Below are 18,408 nucleotides of genomic sequence, written 5' to 3' on the forward strand. Positions count from 1 at the left end.
CACCGAGCGGGGGTCCCGCCCGGCCCCGAGCCCCCTGGCACCGCCACAGCCCGGCCCCGCCACAGCCCGGCCCCCGCGGCGGCTGTCAGGGGGCTGCGGGGATGCGCTGCGGTGGGAAGGCACTAGGGGCGGCCGGGAGGGAGCGGTGGCAGAGCGGTTCCATGGTGTAATGGTTAGCACTCTGGACTCTGAATCCAGCGATCCGAGTTCAAATCTCGGTGGAACCTGATACTTTTCTACCCGCTCCTCGGTTTTTTTTCTTTTCGACCTCGTGTGCCCAAACGATGCACGGACACGCTCCGAGCTCCCCAGGTTCCTGTTCCCAACGATGGATACGCACATTCCGAGTTCCCCGGGGTCCTGTGCCCAAATGATGCCTGGCCACACTCCAAGCTCCCGCAGACTCTTCCCAAATGATGCAAGGACACACTCTAAGCTCCACGGGCTCCTGTGCCCAAATGATGTCCACATGCACTCTGAGCTCCTCAGGCCCCTTCACACACAGAGGTGTAACAACCACATCTCACATCACCTCTTGCCTGGTGCCCACCAGCCCATCCCTGGGCACAGTGTGGGTGCCCTTCTGCCTCCACGGACAGATGATGACTTCACCCCAAAGCCATCCACAGCCACAGGGCAGCTTGGGGTGGGTTGGCAAGAGGTCTGCAGATCTCACAGATCCCTCCTATGAACTGGTCTCAAAGGGGCATGTGAAAACAATGGAGCTCGTGGTGGAGGTGTCAGAGCTCTTTCAGCTCATGAAGTGCAAAGGGGCTGCAATCACAGGCCCCTTCCCCACTGCCTACACTGCCCCGGTCACCCTTGTGTGCCCCTGTGCCACAGGAGACACCAGCTTCGTCATCAGCTTCCCTTGGCACAGGCTTGAGACCTAAAAAGCAGAGGATAAAAATAGCGCTCGCATCCAGATGATTAAACCAAATCCCTCTAAAATGCTCTTTTCCCACCAGGCTGCCGTTAGCAGCAGCATGTTTGCCATGGCTGCACTCAGTGGCTGTGTCATCATTCCTGTGCGTGCAAAGTAACCCCCGGGCACCGGCAGCAGCGCTGGGCATCAGTTACCATCTGCTGGAAGGATAACGAGCCAGAACGTGATCCTCTGCCTTTAAAAATAAATAGTTCACGCTGCCTCAGAGCCTCTGAGAGGGGCAAACAAAGCATTAATAATGGAGACACAGTAAGATGTGAGCCCAGTGTGTCCCACCACAGGAGCACAGGGTGAGATTGGAGCATTGGAGTCCAGGCTCACATCCTGCCACCAGCCTCCCACGTGCCCAGGCAGATCATGCACCTCCAGCTTCTCAGAGGGGCACAAAACCCAACAAGCATTCAGGGCTTCACATCCCCAGGGCTCTGTTCCATGTGTCCCATGTGCCAGTTCCCATAAGGGCATTGCAAGGCCAGACCTTGGCAGAGCAGAGAGCGCTCTGGTAGTGTAGCAGCAAGGTGGTCTCTGGGGTCTTTGGATTCATCCTTTTTGTCTCCAGATAAACCCAGAACACTCAAAATCTTGAGTCTGAAAATGCTCATCCCGCTTCTGCTGCCCCTCACAATCCTACAGCACATTAAATGGATAATGGATATTTGTCTGCGGAGAGGCTGGGGTGTATTTATAACTCGGCAGTTCAGGTTTCCATCTCACATCCTATTTGCGCTTCTCCATTGAACTTTGTTGCTAAAAAGCTATTAATTTTCACTTGATGCTTCTCAGACCTGGTTTCATCCTCCAGAATTGCTATTAGTGCTAAAAACACTTAAAAAATTACACAGGTGAACTATTTTTAATTATTCTCCTGCAAGAGCTGTTCTCCTTTCTGTGTTTAGGATTTTGTTGGTGAGCCTGGAAACACCCTTTATTTACATTTTTTTGTGTGCGTAAGTGTTACTTCCTCTTGCACCAAAGTGCAGATGTTCCTCATCTGGAACTGGCACATCCTGTGCAGGACATCAGGGCACAGAGTGAGGGCAGTGGCTCTTCTGGCTGAGCTAAAAATCACAGTCCCCATGTTGCTGCACTGCTGTCACTTGTTGAACATCAGCCATTACGAAGCAGAGGTATTTTTACCAATCATTTTTACCAAAACATGGACATTTGTGCAGATTGCCATGTAGCTGAGAAGCAGTGGGGGCTATTTCTAGCTAAGCCTGTTTAAATGCATTTGATCATTTAAAATCAGATTTTTCATGGTGAAAACTGAAAGAGCTCCGTGTCTAAACAAGAATCAACAGAGCAGAGCACAAGGAGAGCGCTGGACTAGCAGGGATCTCTAGAAATTAAAGTCTTATATCCTGTTCAATCCTGGGTTAATTTTGTTGCTGTTCAGGCCCCAGATGAGAATATCCAAACCCTCAGGAAATGTCACTGTCAGCACAGGTTGGTTTTGGCTGCTCTGCTCTTTCTTTGTGTCCCCTCCTGGAGCAAGCCGGGGTGGGGAGTGGGATGGGATGGCCCAGGACACCTGCCGTGCACATGAAACATGGCCAAAAAGCAGAGGTCAGGCCTGAAAGAACAGAGGACTCTGTGCTCTCTGACTGACAGCTTTTAATGGGAGAACAGTCACTCAGCACCGGCATTTCTGCTGCATTAATTGCCATTAGTGTCATCCTTGAGGGAACACTAAATTCATGGCAAACCTTGAATTAGCACACTCTCGTAATTCCTAACTTAGGCAGGACCATTTGCAGAGGCAGCACGTTCCAAGCAACTGGAGCAGAGACAAGGAATGATACTCAGCTGGGCCTTGGATGTTCAATTAAGAGAAGAAAAGCAGCAGAGGTCACATCATAACTGCGTATTTATGGTTCTGTTCTGGAAATTCATACAGAGCTGCCAAAAGGGCCCAGCACCATTAATGTGCAGATGTGTGTCAGGGCTCCCAGCTCTGGCTGCCCCAGGCACTGTGTGCAGGCTCTCCCTGCACCTGATTTTCATTTCAGTCTCCCACTTCCCTCCTCCCACAGGCTCCTGAGACCCTGAGAGAAATCCTGGCCTAATAAAGTGGAAAATCTGCCACCATCTCCGATGGCTGTAGCATTCCCACGACAAGGTCAAGGTCTCTTTGCAGAGCACACCAGCAGTGTTTGACATGGAAATGGAAGAATGTGAAAGAGGGATGGCCAGTATTTGTTGCTGATCCCAGTTTTTCAGGCTTGGAAATCCCTGCCCACACTCCGCCAAGCCCATCGCTCTGCAAAGCTCAGGGAAAGATTTGGAATTGGAAATCGCAGTAATTCAAAACTGTCCTTGAATGGCTGTTGACCCAAATTCCTGTTTTCCAGATGAAAGCAGCCCCTGGCTTCCCTGGGGCAGAAAGCAGGAAGGACAAAAGCAAAACCCCAGAACCTCCTCTGTTTTATCAGAGGAGAAATATTTCCTAAGGGGAAAATCCAATCAATACTTTGCAATTTCCTAACAATCCATGAATCATTGCAATTATGCAGAGATAATTCAAGCTTTCCAATCCAGCTGCTAAATTAGACAAAAGCATACTCTTAGCACACTCTACCCCCATTCTGACACATCAGTCAGAAAAAAACCCCTTCAAATATAAAATCCATGCACAGAAATAAAAAAAAAACCACTCTTTTTTAAAACCCTGGACCAAATTAAAGGGTCTACAACGTGCAAGGAATTCTATTTTTCAGGTAATTTCATGCCAGAGGTAGGAGTAATGAAAATACATGGATCAACAGGAATTTTTCTGCTGATAGCTCACTTGAATTCCACCATCTGAGTTCTGCAGCTCTGAGAAGAAAAGATATAAGATGAAATAGACCAAATCAAAATTAATTTCTAGATCAGCCTTTTCTTTCCTAACCTTGAGGTTGGAATAAAAAAAAAGACCTGGATCTGAACAGGGACCTATCCAAAAATCAAACCTCATCCTGGTTTTGCTGTTCTTTAGGGGTTTCAGCAGCACTGAAGAAAGAGTGGCAAGGGAGCAGAAAAATTAACCATCTTCTGGAGACATTTTTCACTGGGACAATATTATGGAATAAGCAGAAGGGAAAGGAAGTTTTCAGTGTGCTTTGGGGAGGAATTGAGTGCACGCCCCGATGAGTTGGTGTTCCTTGTGCTGACTGTCAAAATGAAGTCTTCAGTTTCCTGCATCCATTTTGGACTCAACACTCATCTCTTTGTCTGCATCTGCTGCCTCCGGAGACATCCCAGCAAAGATAACACTGGCAACCCCAGGATAATTGCTGGCCAGGATATCATTTCATAGAACCATCACTCCAAATCTTCTTCCTCTTACACGCCCTGCCACAGAGATATATTTCCTATCTAGAGTCAAAATCTGCTTGATGTTGGTGTTGGTACCAGACAAATTGAGCGACAGCAGAGCAGCCATTGTCACATGGCCCATCATCCTCTCATTTGGATTCAAAAGCGCGGCCCTGGGGAATGAAGAAGGCAGTTTGACTTCTGTGGCCAAGTCATTCTCTGCTGAAACAACCAGCAGAGCTGCTTGGCTGTGCTCAGCATGGAGATGTGAAGCTGCACGATTGTACAGGGAGCCAGGCTGAGACCGTAGAATTTTGCTCATTAAGATCATTAGAGAGCTGTCAGATGGAACAACTGGGATGGCTTTGATCTGGCAGAATACCCTTTCTCCTGTTCCCAGACCTTGGGAACCATCCAGTTCTCCACAATTATTTTTTTTTCAAGTCATGCAAACAACACTCTTTGGGTTTTTTATAGGTTGCAATAACTTATTCAGGAAAACTGCAGGCTGTAACAGCTATAACAAGATTAATTTATTAAATAGAAATCCTGATATTTCAATGATTCCTCTATAAATATATTCACAGTTGGTTTTGCCAAGAAAATGACAAAATGTTTCTGATAATCCCAAAGATATTCCCTATAAATCCACTAGGTGTCCTACTGTTTTCAAGCAATTAGGCTCAAGGTTTGTTTGGGTTTTTTCCCTAGTTTTGCCGGCGAGGAATTAGTTTGAGGCTTTAGTGGAATTAGGTCTGGGTTAGCAGGTTGAAGAGACGTGTACGTGTGGTTTGTGTGACACAGCAGGACATCCGGCTCACGGCGGCAGCTCTTTTGGCAAATGCCACTAATGCTTCCCACAGAGACCAACTCAAGGTTAGAGGCTGGAAGAGAAGAGGGAAAAGAATCTGCCTTCCTCTCTTGGGAATGCTAAACAAGATCCAGCCGAGCCAAATCCTCTTTTCAGTCAACCTTGGTCATCTATTTATAGGACTGCTAAAGTGAGCCCAACGCTGACCTCAGAGGTGGTGGCAGCACATGTTTAACCTTCATCAGAGCTGCTCTGCACAGGCTGCAGTTGTGACATTCCTGGTCACTGCTCCAGTCCCTGACGGGTGTCCCGCTGCTTGCCAAAGGCCAGCACAGCACCTGCTCACAAGGTGTCCTGTCACTCCCAACAAGGAGGGAATGTCAAATGCATCCCAAGGAAAGCAAGCTGAAAAACAGCCAAAGGGTAATTTTCTCATCTCAGAAAATACTTGAGGTGGAGTGTGGCCATTGGAGAACGGCCAGATGCTTGGCTGCTCCCTCATTGTGTGGCCTAGAGCACACACACCGTATCCATCATGCGAGCCGGGACATCCCTCAGCCACCCTGGGATTTGGTGCCTGTGCTGAGCCCCAGCATGGCAGGCTGGAATTCTCTGAAACAGCCACCTCCTAGGTATTGAAAAAGCACCTTCATTATTACAGGGTTTTTCAGTGCTCAGAAGTGTGATGGATCAGTGAGGGACAATCCCTCCAGCCTCGTCCTCCTGAGCAGTGGTTGTTCCATTGGCAGACACCCCCCATTCACTCTTATTTCACAGGGCTGCCACAGCTTGAATCTACCCCACATCTACGTGAGGCAAGTGAGGAGAAAATCAGTTTTATTTTCTGTCTAACAAATGCCAGGGGCAAAGATGCTCTCAAACAATGAGATTCTCTCCTTTTCCAGTAGGTGCTTCATGGCCAGAAGTCCTGCCCAGGGCAATTGGCTGTGCAAACAGGCACCAGGCAAGGTGTCAGCACCAGTTTAATCACAAGCTGCACGGGGGAATCAGAGGGGGAACAAGAGCCTCCTGTCCTTGGCCCGCCAGGATTCCTTGCCATCAGGCATTGTGCATCCCAGGAAGCGCCGAGCATCTGTCCTGTGCCATGTGTTACTGCACTGCCTCTATTCCCTGCTATTTGTGCTGAAGGTATGACAGTCATTTTCCTGACAACCTGCAAGAAGAAAAGGATCTTCCTCTGTGTGGATCCATAGGCACCTGCTGCAGCTCCACGCAGCGTGCACCATATGTGGCTGAGAGGGGGTTTAACCTGGTCCAGCGTGTGTTTGCTGTGCCACAGAACAAACACCTCCAGCCTTGCCATGATTCAGAGCATTATGTGTGGGAGCCATCTGGTCCTGTAGCTGAAGGAGCAAATGGAAAATCTGATGAAAGCACAAACAGTCACAATGAGAGAGACTGAAAAGGTGTGTTGATATTCCAAGCAGGAATCTCCTTCCGTGGGGGGTAATCTCATCATCCTCTCTCCTGCTCCTTCCTCTGGAAAGCTGCTGTCAGGCAGGTTGCACTCTCAGCTCAGTGAGTACAAACACCTTTGGGAAGCTAAAAATATGTTTCATGTGCTTGAGCAAACCTCCTGAGACAAGAGTTTTTTCAGCAGCCAGCTGTGCAGTGAGCAAGATGTGCCAGCTGCTTTGGAGCACAGCACATTTTACAGAGCTTGGACTGATCCAGAACTCTGGCTGGTTTAAAATGTGCTCTCGATTAGGATTAGTCACTAATATTTTCTCACTGCTGTGCAGAATTACAGCTCATGGCTGTGACAGACTGAAAGCAGTTCCTCCTCAGCCTGCCTAGCTGTTCTCAGCCCTGAAGCAGAGATGAATTTTGGAGGGACTGGAGCATTGGGGGAGCAACAAGGAACTCAGTGCAGTGGATAGGGTAGAGTTTAGGATGGCTTGGATTTGTGTGTAACTTGTCCAGGATACTGGGTTACTAAAATTGTCTCCATTAGATTTTGGAGCCAGTCTGGGTTTCCCCCATTCTGGCCCTGGTTTCTGATGTTTGAAGGGCACAGGGAAGGCAGACAGAAGATGCCTATTTTAGTACATCTCTGCAGGGAATGCACACATTTCAGACAGGTACACATTTGTTTCCTCTGACACCAAATTAATGGGAATTGATGTATTGATTCTGCAATTCTCCTAAAAATTGCTTCAAGTTTTGGCCTGTTCCCAAGCTGGTTAAATGCAATGTGCACACAGTTCAAGATATATATTTAATTATTCTAATATTAATACAGTTTAATAAATTCAGTTCCCTGTGAAATCCAGAAGATTGAGAGCAGTCCAGAAAGGCAAAGGTATCCTAGGCTGCATCCCCAGCATGGACAGCAGGTCAAAGGGGGGATTGTGCCCCTCTGCTCTGCAAAGGTGAGACCCCATGGGGAGAGCTGCCTCCAGCCCTGGGATCCCCAACATCAGAAGGATGTGGAGCTGCTGGAGCAAGTCCAGAGAAGGCCACAGAGATGCTCCAAGGGCTGGAGCCCCTCTGCTCTGGGGACAAGGTAGGAGAGCTGGGGGGGGGTTCACCTGGAGAAGGAAAGACTTCAGGGAGATCTTAGAGCCCCTTCCAGTGCCTAAAGGGGCTCCAGGAGAGCTGGAGAGGGACTGGGGACAAGAAATGGAATGACAGGACAAGAGGAGTGGCTTCCCACTGCCAGAGGGCAGGGTTAGATGGGATATTGGGAAGGAATTCTTCCCTGGGAGGGTGGGGAGGCCCTGGCACAGGTTGCCCAGAGAAGCTGTGGCTGCCCCTGGATCCCTGGAAGTGTCCAAGGCCAGGTTGGATGGGCCTTGGAGCAACCTGGGCTAGTGGAAGCTGTCCTTGCCCATGGCAGGGGGTTGGAATTGGATGATCTTTAAAGAGCCTTCTAACCTAAACCATTCTGGGATTCCATGACTCAATTATACAATAATAACCTGATCAGTCATTTGTCACTCTCAAGGGTTACATCTACTGTATTTATGAATATTCCCACATTTAACAAATTAAATACTGTCAAAGGACCCACCTTATGTACTGTATTTGTAGACTATGGGAGCATCTCTGTGCCATGGAGGCTCCTGGTCCCAGAAGGAGAATGGATCTTGTATTAGAAATGGAGTAAGAGTCTTGCATTTTCTTCTTTGATCACTGTGGCTCTGCTTTTATGATCTCACCAGGAAAGTTACTTGATGTTTCTATATTTTGAGTGTCAGCATGGCTCCTGCAAATGTTTGAAGTCATCCTTGTGCTTCATTTATTTTCCGGCAAACCAGCATCCATCTGCAGTTTAAGAATAGAACATACAAAAAAACCTGCATAAAACTCCAAAGCACAGAGCATAGAATTTCTGGGCAAAATTCTCTTCTCTCCTACACTTTCCTAGCTCTGGAGTAGTGTCTTCATCTTTCTCATTGTTGCTCTGAACCCCACTTTCATCTCATGGCGTCAGACCCAAAGGATCTGCCGTACATGGCTAAATCCGATTTCATCACAACTGTTGCAATATCCTAGACAAAATTACAGTCTCAGAGGAAGTACATAAAGATGCCACGGGCCTCAATATCCTAAAAATATGCTGCTGTCAGTGGTTCCCTGTTAGTAGTTTTCCACGCAAATGAAAATCCTACGGTGGTGGAGAACTGCTGAACTATGTGGAGAAGAGATTTTCTCCACACACACAAGCAGAGAATCTGCACTTTTTGGCTGAGCTCCCTTTTCAAAATTCATGTTTGAGAGCTCTTTCTTTAAACAAAGAAACGGTTTGCTCTAAATTGTTTGGTATTTATTTTGTGTAACTCCGTTCCTTGGCTGTCCATGCTATAGAAATGCTGTCAAGCTCCAAGAAGACAGATTGCCTGGGCTGGAAGCCCCAGCCCTGCTCCAGGGAAGCACATGGCTTCCTCACGATGATTAGGATGATTATAATTACTATTCAGTATATGGGGCAATTGTTTTTGGTGTTTAAAACAGAACAAAACAAAACAAAACAAAACAAAGCAGGTTTGGAAAGGAAAACAGAACATGAGAAAAAAAAAATAGTTGTTAATAGGAAGTGGTTGACCTTCAGGAAGTAACTCCATATGCAGACTCTGCTATCCAGCGTTTCCAGTCATCAGAAAAAGGAAAGAAAAAACTGCCTTTAAACATCCCAAAGGCCCTTTAGAAAACAGTGCACCTCCCTTTCAGCAGGTATAACATTTTACATCTCCTGTCCAACAGCTGCTGGTGTCAAAGGCCAAGGGAGCGGGACGTCGAATGCAGAGCCTGAAGTTTTTCGGCGGTCGCTGGAGGCAGAACCATCTCAAGCTGTAGCAGATGTTCACTGGCTTCCTGTCTGCCTATCAGCCCCACAAAGGCACCTCGGTGTGTGGTGTTGTGCCCAGGGTAACTATGGAGATCCCAGCCGGGCTGTGCGGGGCCGATGCGCTGAGCGGGCCCTGGCGCCATCGGTTGTGACTGATCAAGAACACGTTATGGTTTCTAAGAACTCGCTCTCGTTTTTCCACGTGTACGTGAGTCATTCCCCACACACGGCAAGGAAGTGGCAGAGCACAAAATCACTTCAGAAATGCCTTTCTGAGGTGAGGGTGTTGCTTTGGCTTCCGTGTGTTCACGTTTTATATGTTGTTTCTAGTACACCATACAGATCCTACCTACTGTATTCCTCCAAAGCCTGGAATATGCTCCAGAAGAGAGTTCTTAACCATCAATTTAAATATCATTTCCACTAAACATTTTTCCTTGCTGTTTTAATTCCTGTTTATATTCATCATGAGCTCCTGTAAATTATAACTTTGATATGAATGATTATATGCAAGTGTTAGAACAGTGCTCAATCTATTTTAGGGCTTTGAGATAGTTTAATGAGACTGATTTTTACACTGATGCATTTAAATTAATATGCATTCCCAGTGCAGGCAAGACCCAGGGCAATTAAGTTTATTACTTAATAGACAGGAGTGCTTTTCCTCCATGAAATAGAAGAAATAAAGGAATTTACTTTTTATAAATTCTAGCACAGATGTTTTGCTTCAACAGTGACAGAAAAGGATGGTTTTGGAATGGTTCCTCTGCCCATGCTGAAACTGGAAACCAAAAGTGACAGCTCTGACTTACCACTGGTAGAAATGGTTACAGATATTCCCATGGGAAACAAAAGACTTCAAAGGAACAGTGTCTCTGTTGGTGTTTGCCACATATCAGGGAAAAAGGTAAACATTATTGCCACTTCTAAATTGTTGGTAGCATTGCAAATCCCTGTTGACCTGGAAAATGCAAACAGTGGGCACAGTGGTCTCTGGAGTACTCCTTCTAGGGGTGATAATCTGTGTATTACAACTTTTTTATGGCCCATGTTCCAGGAGGAACTGAAGCCCTTTGGGACAACTGGTTCCAGGGGAAGTAGGTGTGGATGTGCTTTTGAGAAAATGAGCTTCCATATGAAAGCTGTGGACCTAAAATTCAGTCACCTTCCTGTCCCCAAAGGCGAGCAACAGCAAGGCAGTGCATGAAAGAAAAGAGAAAAGGTGTTGAGATCAGGATATGAGGGACTTTATGCAAAGGACAGACTTGCAGGCAAAGGTGGATCTGATGAATGCAGCGATGGAAACTGCCTGAGGCTTCCGGGAAAACACCACAAGTACGAAGCTGAAAGAGGAAAAGAAGGAAAAAGGGGACCCAGGGACTAAACTCGGATGAATTGGGAAGGTGGAGGAGGTGAATACAATTGTTTTGGTGAGTTCCTGGAAGGGATACAGTAAATATATTTTAAAAGCAACATATTGGCACTTGACTGGGTAAGGGAGTTTTTGTTTGAAGTATTTGAAAATTGAGGTCAGTACTTAGACTTAGACTGTAAGGGGTAGCACAGTTGGAAGCAGGATGGATGAGATGGCTTAACAGGGCTTCATTGTAGTCAAATTAATTCAGTTTAAATAATTAATTCTCTTTTAAATTGACTCCACTCTGCACACTTGACATTTTGGAAAAGCTGCCATTGCTTGGCCTTCTGGTAAACGGTTTTGCATCTGTTTTCCATTGTTTCCCTCTTGAAAAACAAATCCTTGTCACTAACAGGAACCATCAGCAGCATGGAACAAATTGACTTGCCAAGGACATTTCCTCCAATTCCATTATTTATACTGGAAGTCTTTTTGTTGTATCGAGAGTCAGACTGTGATTTTTAAAAATTGCCATTTATTAAGGTAGCTTTTTACTGTGTTATGAGTCAAATTCAAACTTGGTTATGTGAATTACTTTCTTTGCATCAACATTTGGTCATACTTTTTTCAAGGAGGTGATGAACCAGTTAAATTATTCACTAATTCACAGTTTTCTCTGCCTACCTGGTTTTGCAGAGCCCCTTACTGTTGCAGCAGAGGATGCCCAGGTATGAGCCAGACCAGATACACCACTCTCCCTCCTCTGCTCTCAGCACATTGATTTTGAGCCTCAACTGGCTGAGATTGAGAGGCTCCATAATATTATTTGGCACAAATTGGGTTAAACAAATAGGGTTTGTATTTTACTCTCAAGGTGATTTGGTTTGTGTTTGTTCTCATATCCTTTCTCAGCTGCAGGCTGTGGACCAGTTGCTAAGACAGTGTTCATCTCCTCTAACCCCCCCCCCATGGCAGCGGCAGTGACACATGGCAAAGGAACACAACCATTAATTTGGGGGGTCTGATGAGTTTGGGGGCTCCCTCAGGTAACCTGGAGCCAACTCCCAGAGAGCTCAGCAAAGGGCAGAGCCTGGGCTGACCTAAATTCACGGTGACTCACCGGGGAGATTTACTGTTGTTCCTCTGTTTTGCCCGTTTCTCAGCAGTTGCTCACACTTGCAGCACGGACACTCTTACCTGACCGAATCAACGGATGAGCAGTTAGGAGCCAATATAACACAAGAGAATATTGTAATAAGAGAAGGGAACATTCCAAAGCAGTTACAGAAGGATTTCAGATAATTAGGAGAGGAGTTGGGCAGTGATACAGATACAGAAAAAACTTCACCCGAGATAAAATAACAGATACTAAAAATATCTGTATTGAGATGAAATCCTCATGACTCAGTACTTGAGCCAACCTCCATTCTCTAGGAATTAGTAAGATAATCATGCAAACAGGGCAGATCATGGTCTATCACCTTGCTCTGGGCTTACACTTCCACTCCAAAGATGCATCATAGGCTGAAAAAGGACAGACTCAGGTCTGAATTTTCAGGGAAATTGCAGATTTTTAAGGTATATCCTGTAGCTGTAGCTTTTTTAAAAACTGGTGGGTTTATTTCTACCTAGAAAAAGTTGAATAGTGAACGCTCTGGGTCTTGAAAGGCAAAAACACTGACAGCAGGACCCGAGACACGTTCTTTATATCAACCAGAACATAATTTTAAATAGCTGTGACTCTGTAGGTAATAGCTGAGGAGTGATGAATCCAGCTTGCAAACAGAAACATGAAAGTGCCATTTCTTCTTTTTTTTTTTCATTCTGCACAATGTGTTTCCTGACTAGATGCATAAGTATTGAAAGTCCTGTAAGTATTTAAAGTATTTGGAAAGAAATGAGTATTTTGAAAAGTATTTTGACTTGCTGCAGAGTTTCAGGAAAGCAGAAATCTGTGTTAGGACAACACCAGCCAAAATCTGGGTCAAATTTCCAGTGCAGATGTGTCAGAAGCATTTTCTTGGAAGCTCTCCATGCCAGTTAGTGAGAAGAGTGACCCAATGTTTTCTCACTGTACAAAATAACCGTTCTGTTTGATGATGTCATGGGCATGAAGCACTGCTTGTGTTTCCACAGCCCAGGCCTGTTTAAGCTTGTTTGGGAGCAGAGATTTCTTCTCTCAGAAGACTCTCAAACAGGGAGTGTGGCAAATCTCTTTGGTACATCTCGACTGATCTCAATCAGTTTTCGGAATTTTAATGATCTGGGTTTATTTCCAGATAATGACTATTTATGTAAATGAGATGCCTCATAAATAAATATGGGAATCATTCCATAATATTAATTACAGGCTTTATGGTTCAAACACTTAATATCCTAAAGGTGCTGTGTAATACACTAAATGGTGCTGTGGATTGTCTTTGAGTTTATTGACTTAGTTATTTTGTTATTATATTTTAACTTGACTTAACATATATTGGACTGTGTTTCCTGAACTAAAAGAAGCTGTGCAACGTGCCTGGATACATCAAATGATATCGAAGGACCATAAAGATCAAAATGCATCATACAGTGGAAGTAGCAAATGGAACCCAGACTTCAGAATGTTTTCATGTAAGAATCAAATAAATTAGTTTTACTTGGAGAATCTCACCTTAAGTGTTGTTAGCCATTTACTCAAAAAATGAGATAGTTCTAAATTAATTATAATCCTTTGCACTTCTATTGCTGCTTCTCTTGAGAATCTCAATAGTGTTCTACAAACATTAATTAAGCCTAATAGTACTCCTGAGAAGTGGTTAACTGACAGATACACTTCACCCCTCATGATATAAGTGAACTCTAGAACAAAACACAAAAACTTTAAACAGCAGGACTACACAAGAGTTTAGAGCCTGAAGTAAGTCAGGGGAATGTTTAGGTAATCGAATGCAATTGCTTGGCGTGGGCAGGATTCAAAGATAAATAAAAGTGCAAATAATGAGGAACTGAGTTCTCTAGTGAAGGAAAGTGGGTTTTTATCTGATGCGAGAGGAGATGCCACAGCACCACAGTGTCATGTGGTGTGGCTCTGGGTGATGAACTGGACGGATTCAGAGGAAAACTGCTATTTGGAGAAATCACCTCCAGATGGGCCAAAGAGCTGGAGCCCACATGGAACCTTTAAGGCTGATGCCTGAACAGCAGGGGCAGCAGTTAAGCCCTTCTCTCACCCCTGAGGGTGCAGGAGCTGCTGAAAATAGCGACAAACCAGCAGTATCAGTGTGTACACTGACAGCCCCAGACTGTCGTGTTCGCTGGCCAATCTGCATGCACAATTTCCTTCCTGATATTTCTCCATAAAGAGCAGCTTTTGTTATCTTGCCCTACTGATGACAGCAATACTTAAAACAGGTTAGTGCTGGCACACACAGCGAGTTGGCTTTGGTACATGCATTAGGACTTGGACCATCCTCAAGCAACCCTCCTGCTGTCCCGTTCCCACAAAATGGGCCACAGATATTTGTCTTGGAGCTTCCAGGGCCTGTGGGAAGAGCCATTCCAGAACAAGCTCCAGCTGTGCCCAGTTATTTGCCTGCTAACAACAGGACAAGAGGTATGGCAGCACCTGCTTGATCCCCCAACCCGCAGCAACACAGCAAAGCACAAAGTTAACTGTTTTGTCCCTGATTAATCCCAAAGGCTGATCCCTGGGGCTCTTACCATTCCATCTTTGAGAGCTGCTCCATGCTGCAGTGCCTTGTGAATAGTTTTAGCAGTTGCTGAGGGAAACTTTATGATGCACAGTCAGAATTCTCAGATGCACACTCTGAAATCTTGAGGAAGCAAATGGGCACTGGAAAGTGGAATGATAATGAGTTCGCATCAGAATTTTATTTCTAGAAACGACTTGGAAGCAGTTGGATCTCCTCCTTGGATACATTTTTCTTTCCTTTTTGTTTTCCAGCGTTTCTGTGCTTCTGGGACCACAAACTCTCACATAAATATTGGCAATACATCCTTGCTGAGAAAGTCTACCTACTGGAGAAAAATCTGCTCATTTTATCCAAGTAGAACACCTAGACAATGCAATTAGACAATCAGACTTTATCCTTACTCATATACAGTAACATTCTTAATTGCATTTGTGAATTGTAATTCATGACATACATGACTCTGATGCCTAATGAACTGCATGCTTCTCTGAGTTCAGTGGCCTTTGGATCAGACCCTGTGTTTGCTCCATTTCCCATATTTTTAGCTGCTTCAGTAAGTTCTTTACCTAGAGAAAGGTCTGAAAGTTCTTTTTTCCCCCCATATATGCATGATAACTCTATTGCCTGTTTTATAATTTATAGTCAGTAGTTTCCCTGGAGTGCAAAAGGCTTTTCAGAAATACTATACTTGAATCAGTAAAAGGAAGGGTAACTGCACTGTTGTACTGCTGCATCATAATATTTAAATACTTCATTATTTCATAATCTGTCCTAGAATTTAATCACTCTGAGCAGGGACAGTCTCTTTATGTCAAAAGGGATAAGTTCCAGATTTTCAAATATGCATATATTAAAAAAAAACCCATGAAGATGTTGCTTCATTTGTAGTGTGATCCCATCTTGCCAAAGGCTCCATTTCAGTGCATAACCCTCCGGATGCAGATCCATTACTGCACCATAAAGTGGGTTACTGGACAGGGGAAGGCAATTCGTCCTCTGAAATGCAGAGTCTTGTTTTGCCAGTTATAGGGTTTATAATGATCCATTATCATTATCTTTATGATTATTTTTACCAAGGTTACAGATAGGTCTGTTTGAAAGGTACTCTGTTGGGTTGTCTTGGAGCCTCATCCTTCTCCCCGTAGATGTAAATGAGCAGTGCACACAGCACAGCCAAGTGAGCTCAAAAGGAATAAAACGGGTCAGAAAGTGAACAGATTAAGCCCCAAATTGCAGACTTAAGACACTGAAATCGTTTTGCTTATGGGAAGCCAGCCTCTGCCAGAAAAAACTGGGAATAGTAATAGCTGGGGTTTTTTTAAATCACTGCTGAAGTCTCATGAATTATAAATCATCACATCTCACAATCTTGGGACAAAGTCAATTACAACCACGTCCTGGGACAAGGAAGTCCTCCATTCTATTCCTGGCTCTGTCACTGACCATCTGCCACTTGTCCTCTGCCTTGCTGGAGTTTACCCACGTGTAAAACACACTTAAAATAAGCTAAACCATACTCTGAAAATTACTTGAGTGCCACAAGCTAGAAATTTGGGGTTGTAACACAGAAAAAAATGGTTCTGTGGTTGCCAGTCTGCAGAAAGCCACCGTGTCTCGCTGGCTGCACTCCGGGGGAGGCTAAATCTGGCTGCCAGGGCTCCACCCTGCACTTGAGAGGCAGCAGAATCCCACAGAAACGCCTGGTGCCAGCCCACCTGCACTGCATGCAATTGTTAACTTGTTTAATTAACTTACTACGCACAACAAGAATCTGATCCAACACTGACTGGGGTTAATAGGAAGAATTCTGCTGACTTAATGATCTTGGGGTTGGTCTCCACGTGCATGTAGAGACCACTGCCCAGAGAACCTGAAAATCCCGGGGAAGGGAAAGGCTTTGTTTGAGTGACACATAGACACATCTCTGTGCAATGAGCCTGGCAGGAGCTGGGCACACAGTAAATCTGTCTCTGCCTGTACAGTAGCACTATTCACTGGTGCTGCTCTTTATTCACAAATAAATACAGCACTGCAGCCATGAATCTTCACAGACCCTTTTGCACATGGTTTCAGATGAGCCCTAATGTGGAAAATTGATGACAAGCTATGCAGGAAAGCTTTGCGGTGAGATTTGTTAGGAAAGGTGACTTGACAAAGGTGGTGACAAGCTAATAATGAAATGGAACATTGCAATTAAATGTGCTGGTGGGGGTGAAAGTGTGCCAGAGCCGAGAGCGTGAGCAGCAGGTAGGTCAGGGAGAGAAAGCAGCAGAGGCTTGATGGAATCGGGTGGGAAGGAGGGGGAGATGTGAGAACAAGAAAGACAGGACAGAGATAAGCACTGCTGGCTGTGATGGGCAGAAACTCTACTGGTGTTTGTGTCAGGCCTTGCACAGCGAGATCCCCATCCTCGACAGCAATTTGTTGACCTTGACACAACGTGTAATTAAATGCAGATAATCCTAGAAGGACAGAAATGGTGGAGGGAAATAAATCAACAGCAAATCAAAGACATCTACAAAAAATTTTACCTATAAAATGAGCTGAAAACTGCCACAGAATATTTAAGAACTTTGTTTCTCTAAAATGCAAGTTTCCATTACGAATAGTCAAGAATATTTTCATGGCTGTGAACTTATACCCTGCAAAGTGAACTATTCGTACATCTGTGCGGGGATTTTGCCTCAGTACAACAGCAGCTGAAACAATACTCTTAGAAGTAGGAACATACCCATTAATCTTGGGTGTTAACACTGAAGGCTAAAAATTATGCCCACATGGAAAACCAGCAAGGGCAAAGAGAACAGAACACTTTGCATATCCAAATTAGTATCACGAGCCAGAAGATGGACTTCACCACTGTTATTTACTTGAAAAGCATTTCCAGGATTAAAACATAGCAGAAACTGATTTGGAAAAATCTCTACCAGCACTTTAAATAATTTAATGCTGCTGCCCGGGTAGAGACTAGCTTGTGTCAGCTGTGGCGTTTCCTACCTGAGGGGTAGGAGGAGCAGCATTTCTGCTATAAACAATCAAATTAATAAAAGCATGGGGGGGGGGGAAAGCCCTATTTTGTACTTTTTTGCTTTTATATTCTCCTATTTGGTCGGATTTCTCAGAGGGATGAGGTAAAGCAATACAGTAGGTTTGAACATATTCACAGTACAAATTCAGAATTTCATACGGATCTTGTGTCTTTATGACGAGCCACATCTAAACCCTCAAGCCCAACATCTAGAAGGGAGGGAAGCTTGAATTTAAAGCCAAAATTGTATGGTCGGATCCTATCCCTAAACATCACTCTGGTATAAAATTTGGATACTCGGGGTTGCAGATGCCAGAAAAGTAGTATTTCTGTGTTGGTACAGGCAGGACTCGTTCTGTAGCGCTCAGCAACATCTTGACACGCTGCACTAATCTTAGCTGCACGCACTTAAAAGATTATTTTTGTCCCGGGTTCTTTTTCTAGTCTTTGATGCAACAGCCTGCTGCGGGTTACATCAAGCCTGCAGAAAATCCCTCGGTTTTCTCATCCCTGGTTTTCCAGACAGCCGGCACCTCCTCCGGGTCCAGGCGACGGGCGCCGCAGGTGAGCCAAATCCCGGCCTATTTGGGCCGGAGATAAATTTCTGTTTAATCTAAAGGTGTCGTTTAGATCAGAGGGCTGAGGCGGAGGGAGGTCTGCGGTCTGTGCGTTGCGTTTTAGGCGCTTTCACCGAGGGCGCCCCGCTCCCCCCTCACAGCTCGGAGCCGCCGGCGCCGCGCTCCGTGAGGGGGAAGGCGGGAGCGGCCGGACCCGCGGCGTGAAGGGGAAGGCGGGAGCGGCGGGGACGCGGCGCGAGGGGAGCCCTCAGAAGGGAGCGGGAGCCGGAGGACGGCGGGGCACGGCCGCCTCCCCCTCACGAAGCGGCGGGACCCGCGCCCGCCCCGCCACGCTCCCGAGTCACCACCCGCCTCCCCCGCCCCGTGACAGCCAAGATGGCGGCG

General features: G+C 45.6%; 1 protein-coding gene, 1 long non-coding RNA gene and 1 other non-coding gene across 5 annotated transcripts in view; 2 read left to right on the plus strand and 1 right to left on the minus strand.

The window, feature by feature from the left end:
* Positions 1-155: 155 nt before the first annotated feature.
* Positions 156-227, plus strand: TRNAQ-CUG. The gene has a single exon. It is a non-coding gene; the product is annotated as a tRNA-Gln (tRNA).
* Positions 228-5,761: 5,534 nt separating this feature from the next.
* Positions 5,762-18,377, minus strand: LOC113947516. Of its 3 annotated transcripts, none has more exons than XR_003527769.1 (4): positions 16,761-18,377; positions 14,426-14,558; positions 8,089-8,342; positions 5,762-6,418 (listed from the first exon to the last, which is right to left on the minus strand). It is a non-coding gene; the product is annotated as an uncharacterized LOC113947516 (long non-coding RNA). The 3 variants fall into 3 exon arrangements; XR_003527768.1 differs by lacking the exons at positions 5,762-6,418; positions 8,089-8,342 and adding an exon at positions 12,545-12,591 and having other exon boundaries at positions 16,761-16,880; positions 17,744-18,377; XR_003527767.1 differs by lacking the exons at positions 5,762-6,418; positions 8,089-8,342 and adding an exon at positions 12,545-12,591 and having other exon boundaries at positions 16,761-18,344.
* DENND4A (DENN domain containing 4A) overlaps positions 17,944-18,408 on the plus strand; it is a 51,305-nt gene continuing 50,840 nt past the window's right edge. The window contains exon 1 of the mRNA XM_027644110.1: positions 17,944-18,010. The gene's annotated coding sequence lies outside the window, so the exon portion shown is untranslated. The remainder of the gene's footprint in view (positions 18,011-18,408) is intronic.

This window comes from Corapipo altera, unplaced genomic scaffold, assembly GCF_003945725.1.
Source record: "Corapipo altera isolate COAL_440 unplaced genomic scaffold, ASM394572v1 50, whole genome shotgun sequence".
Taxonomy (NCBI): domain Eukaryota; kingdom Metazoa; phylum Chordata; class Aves; order Passeriformes; family Pipridae; genus Corapipo; species Corapipo altera.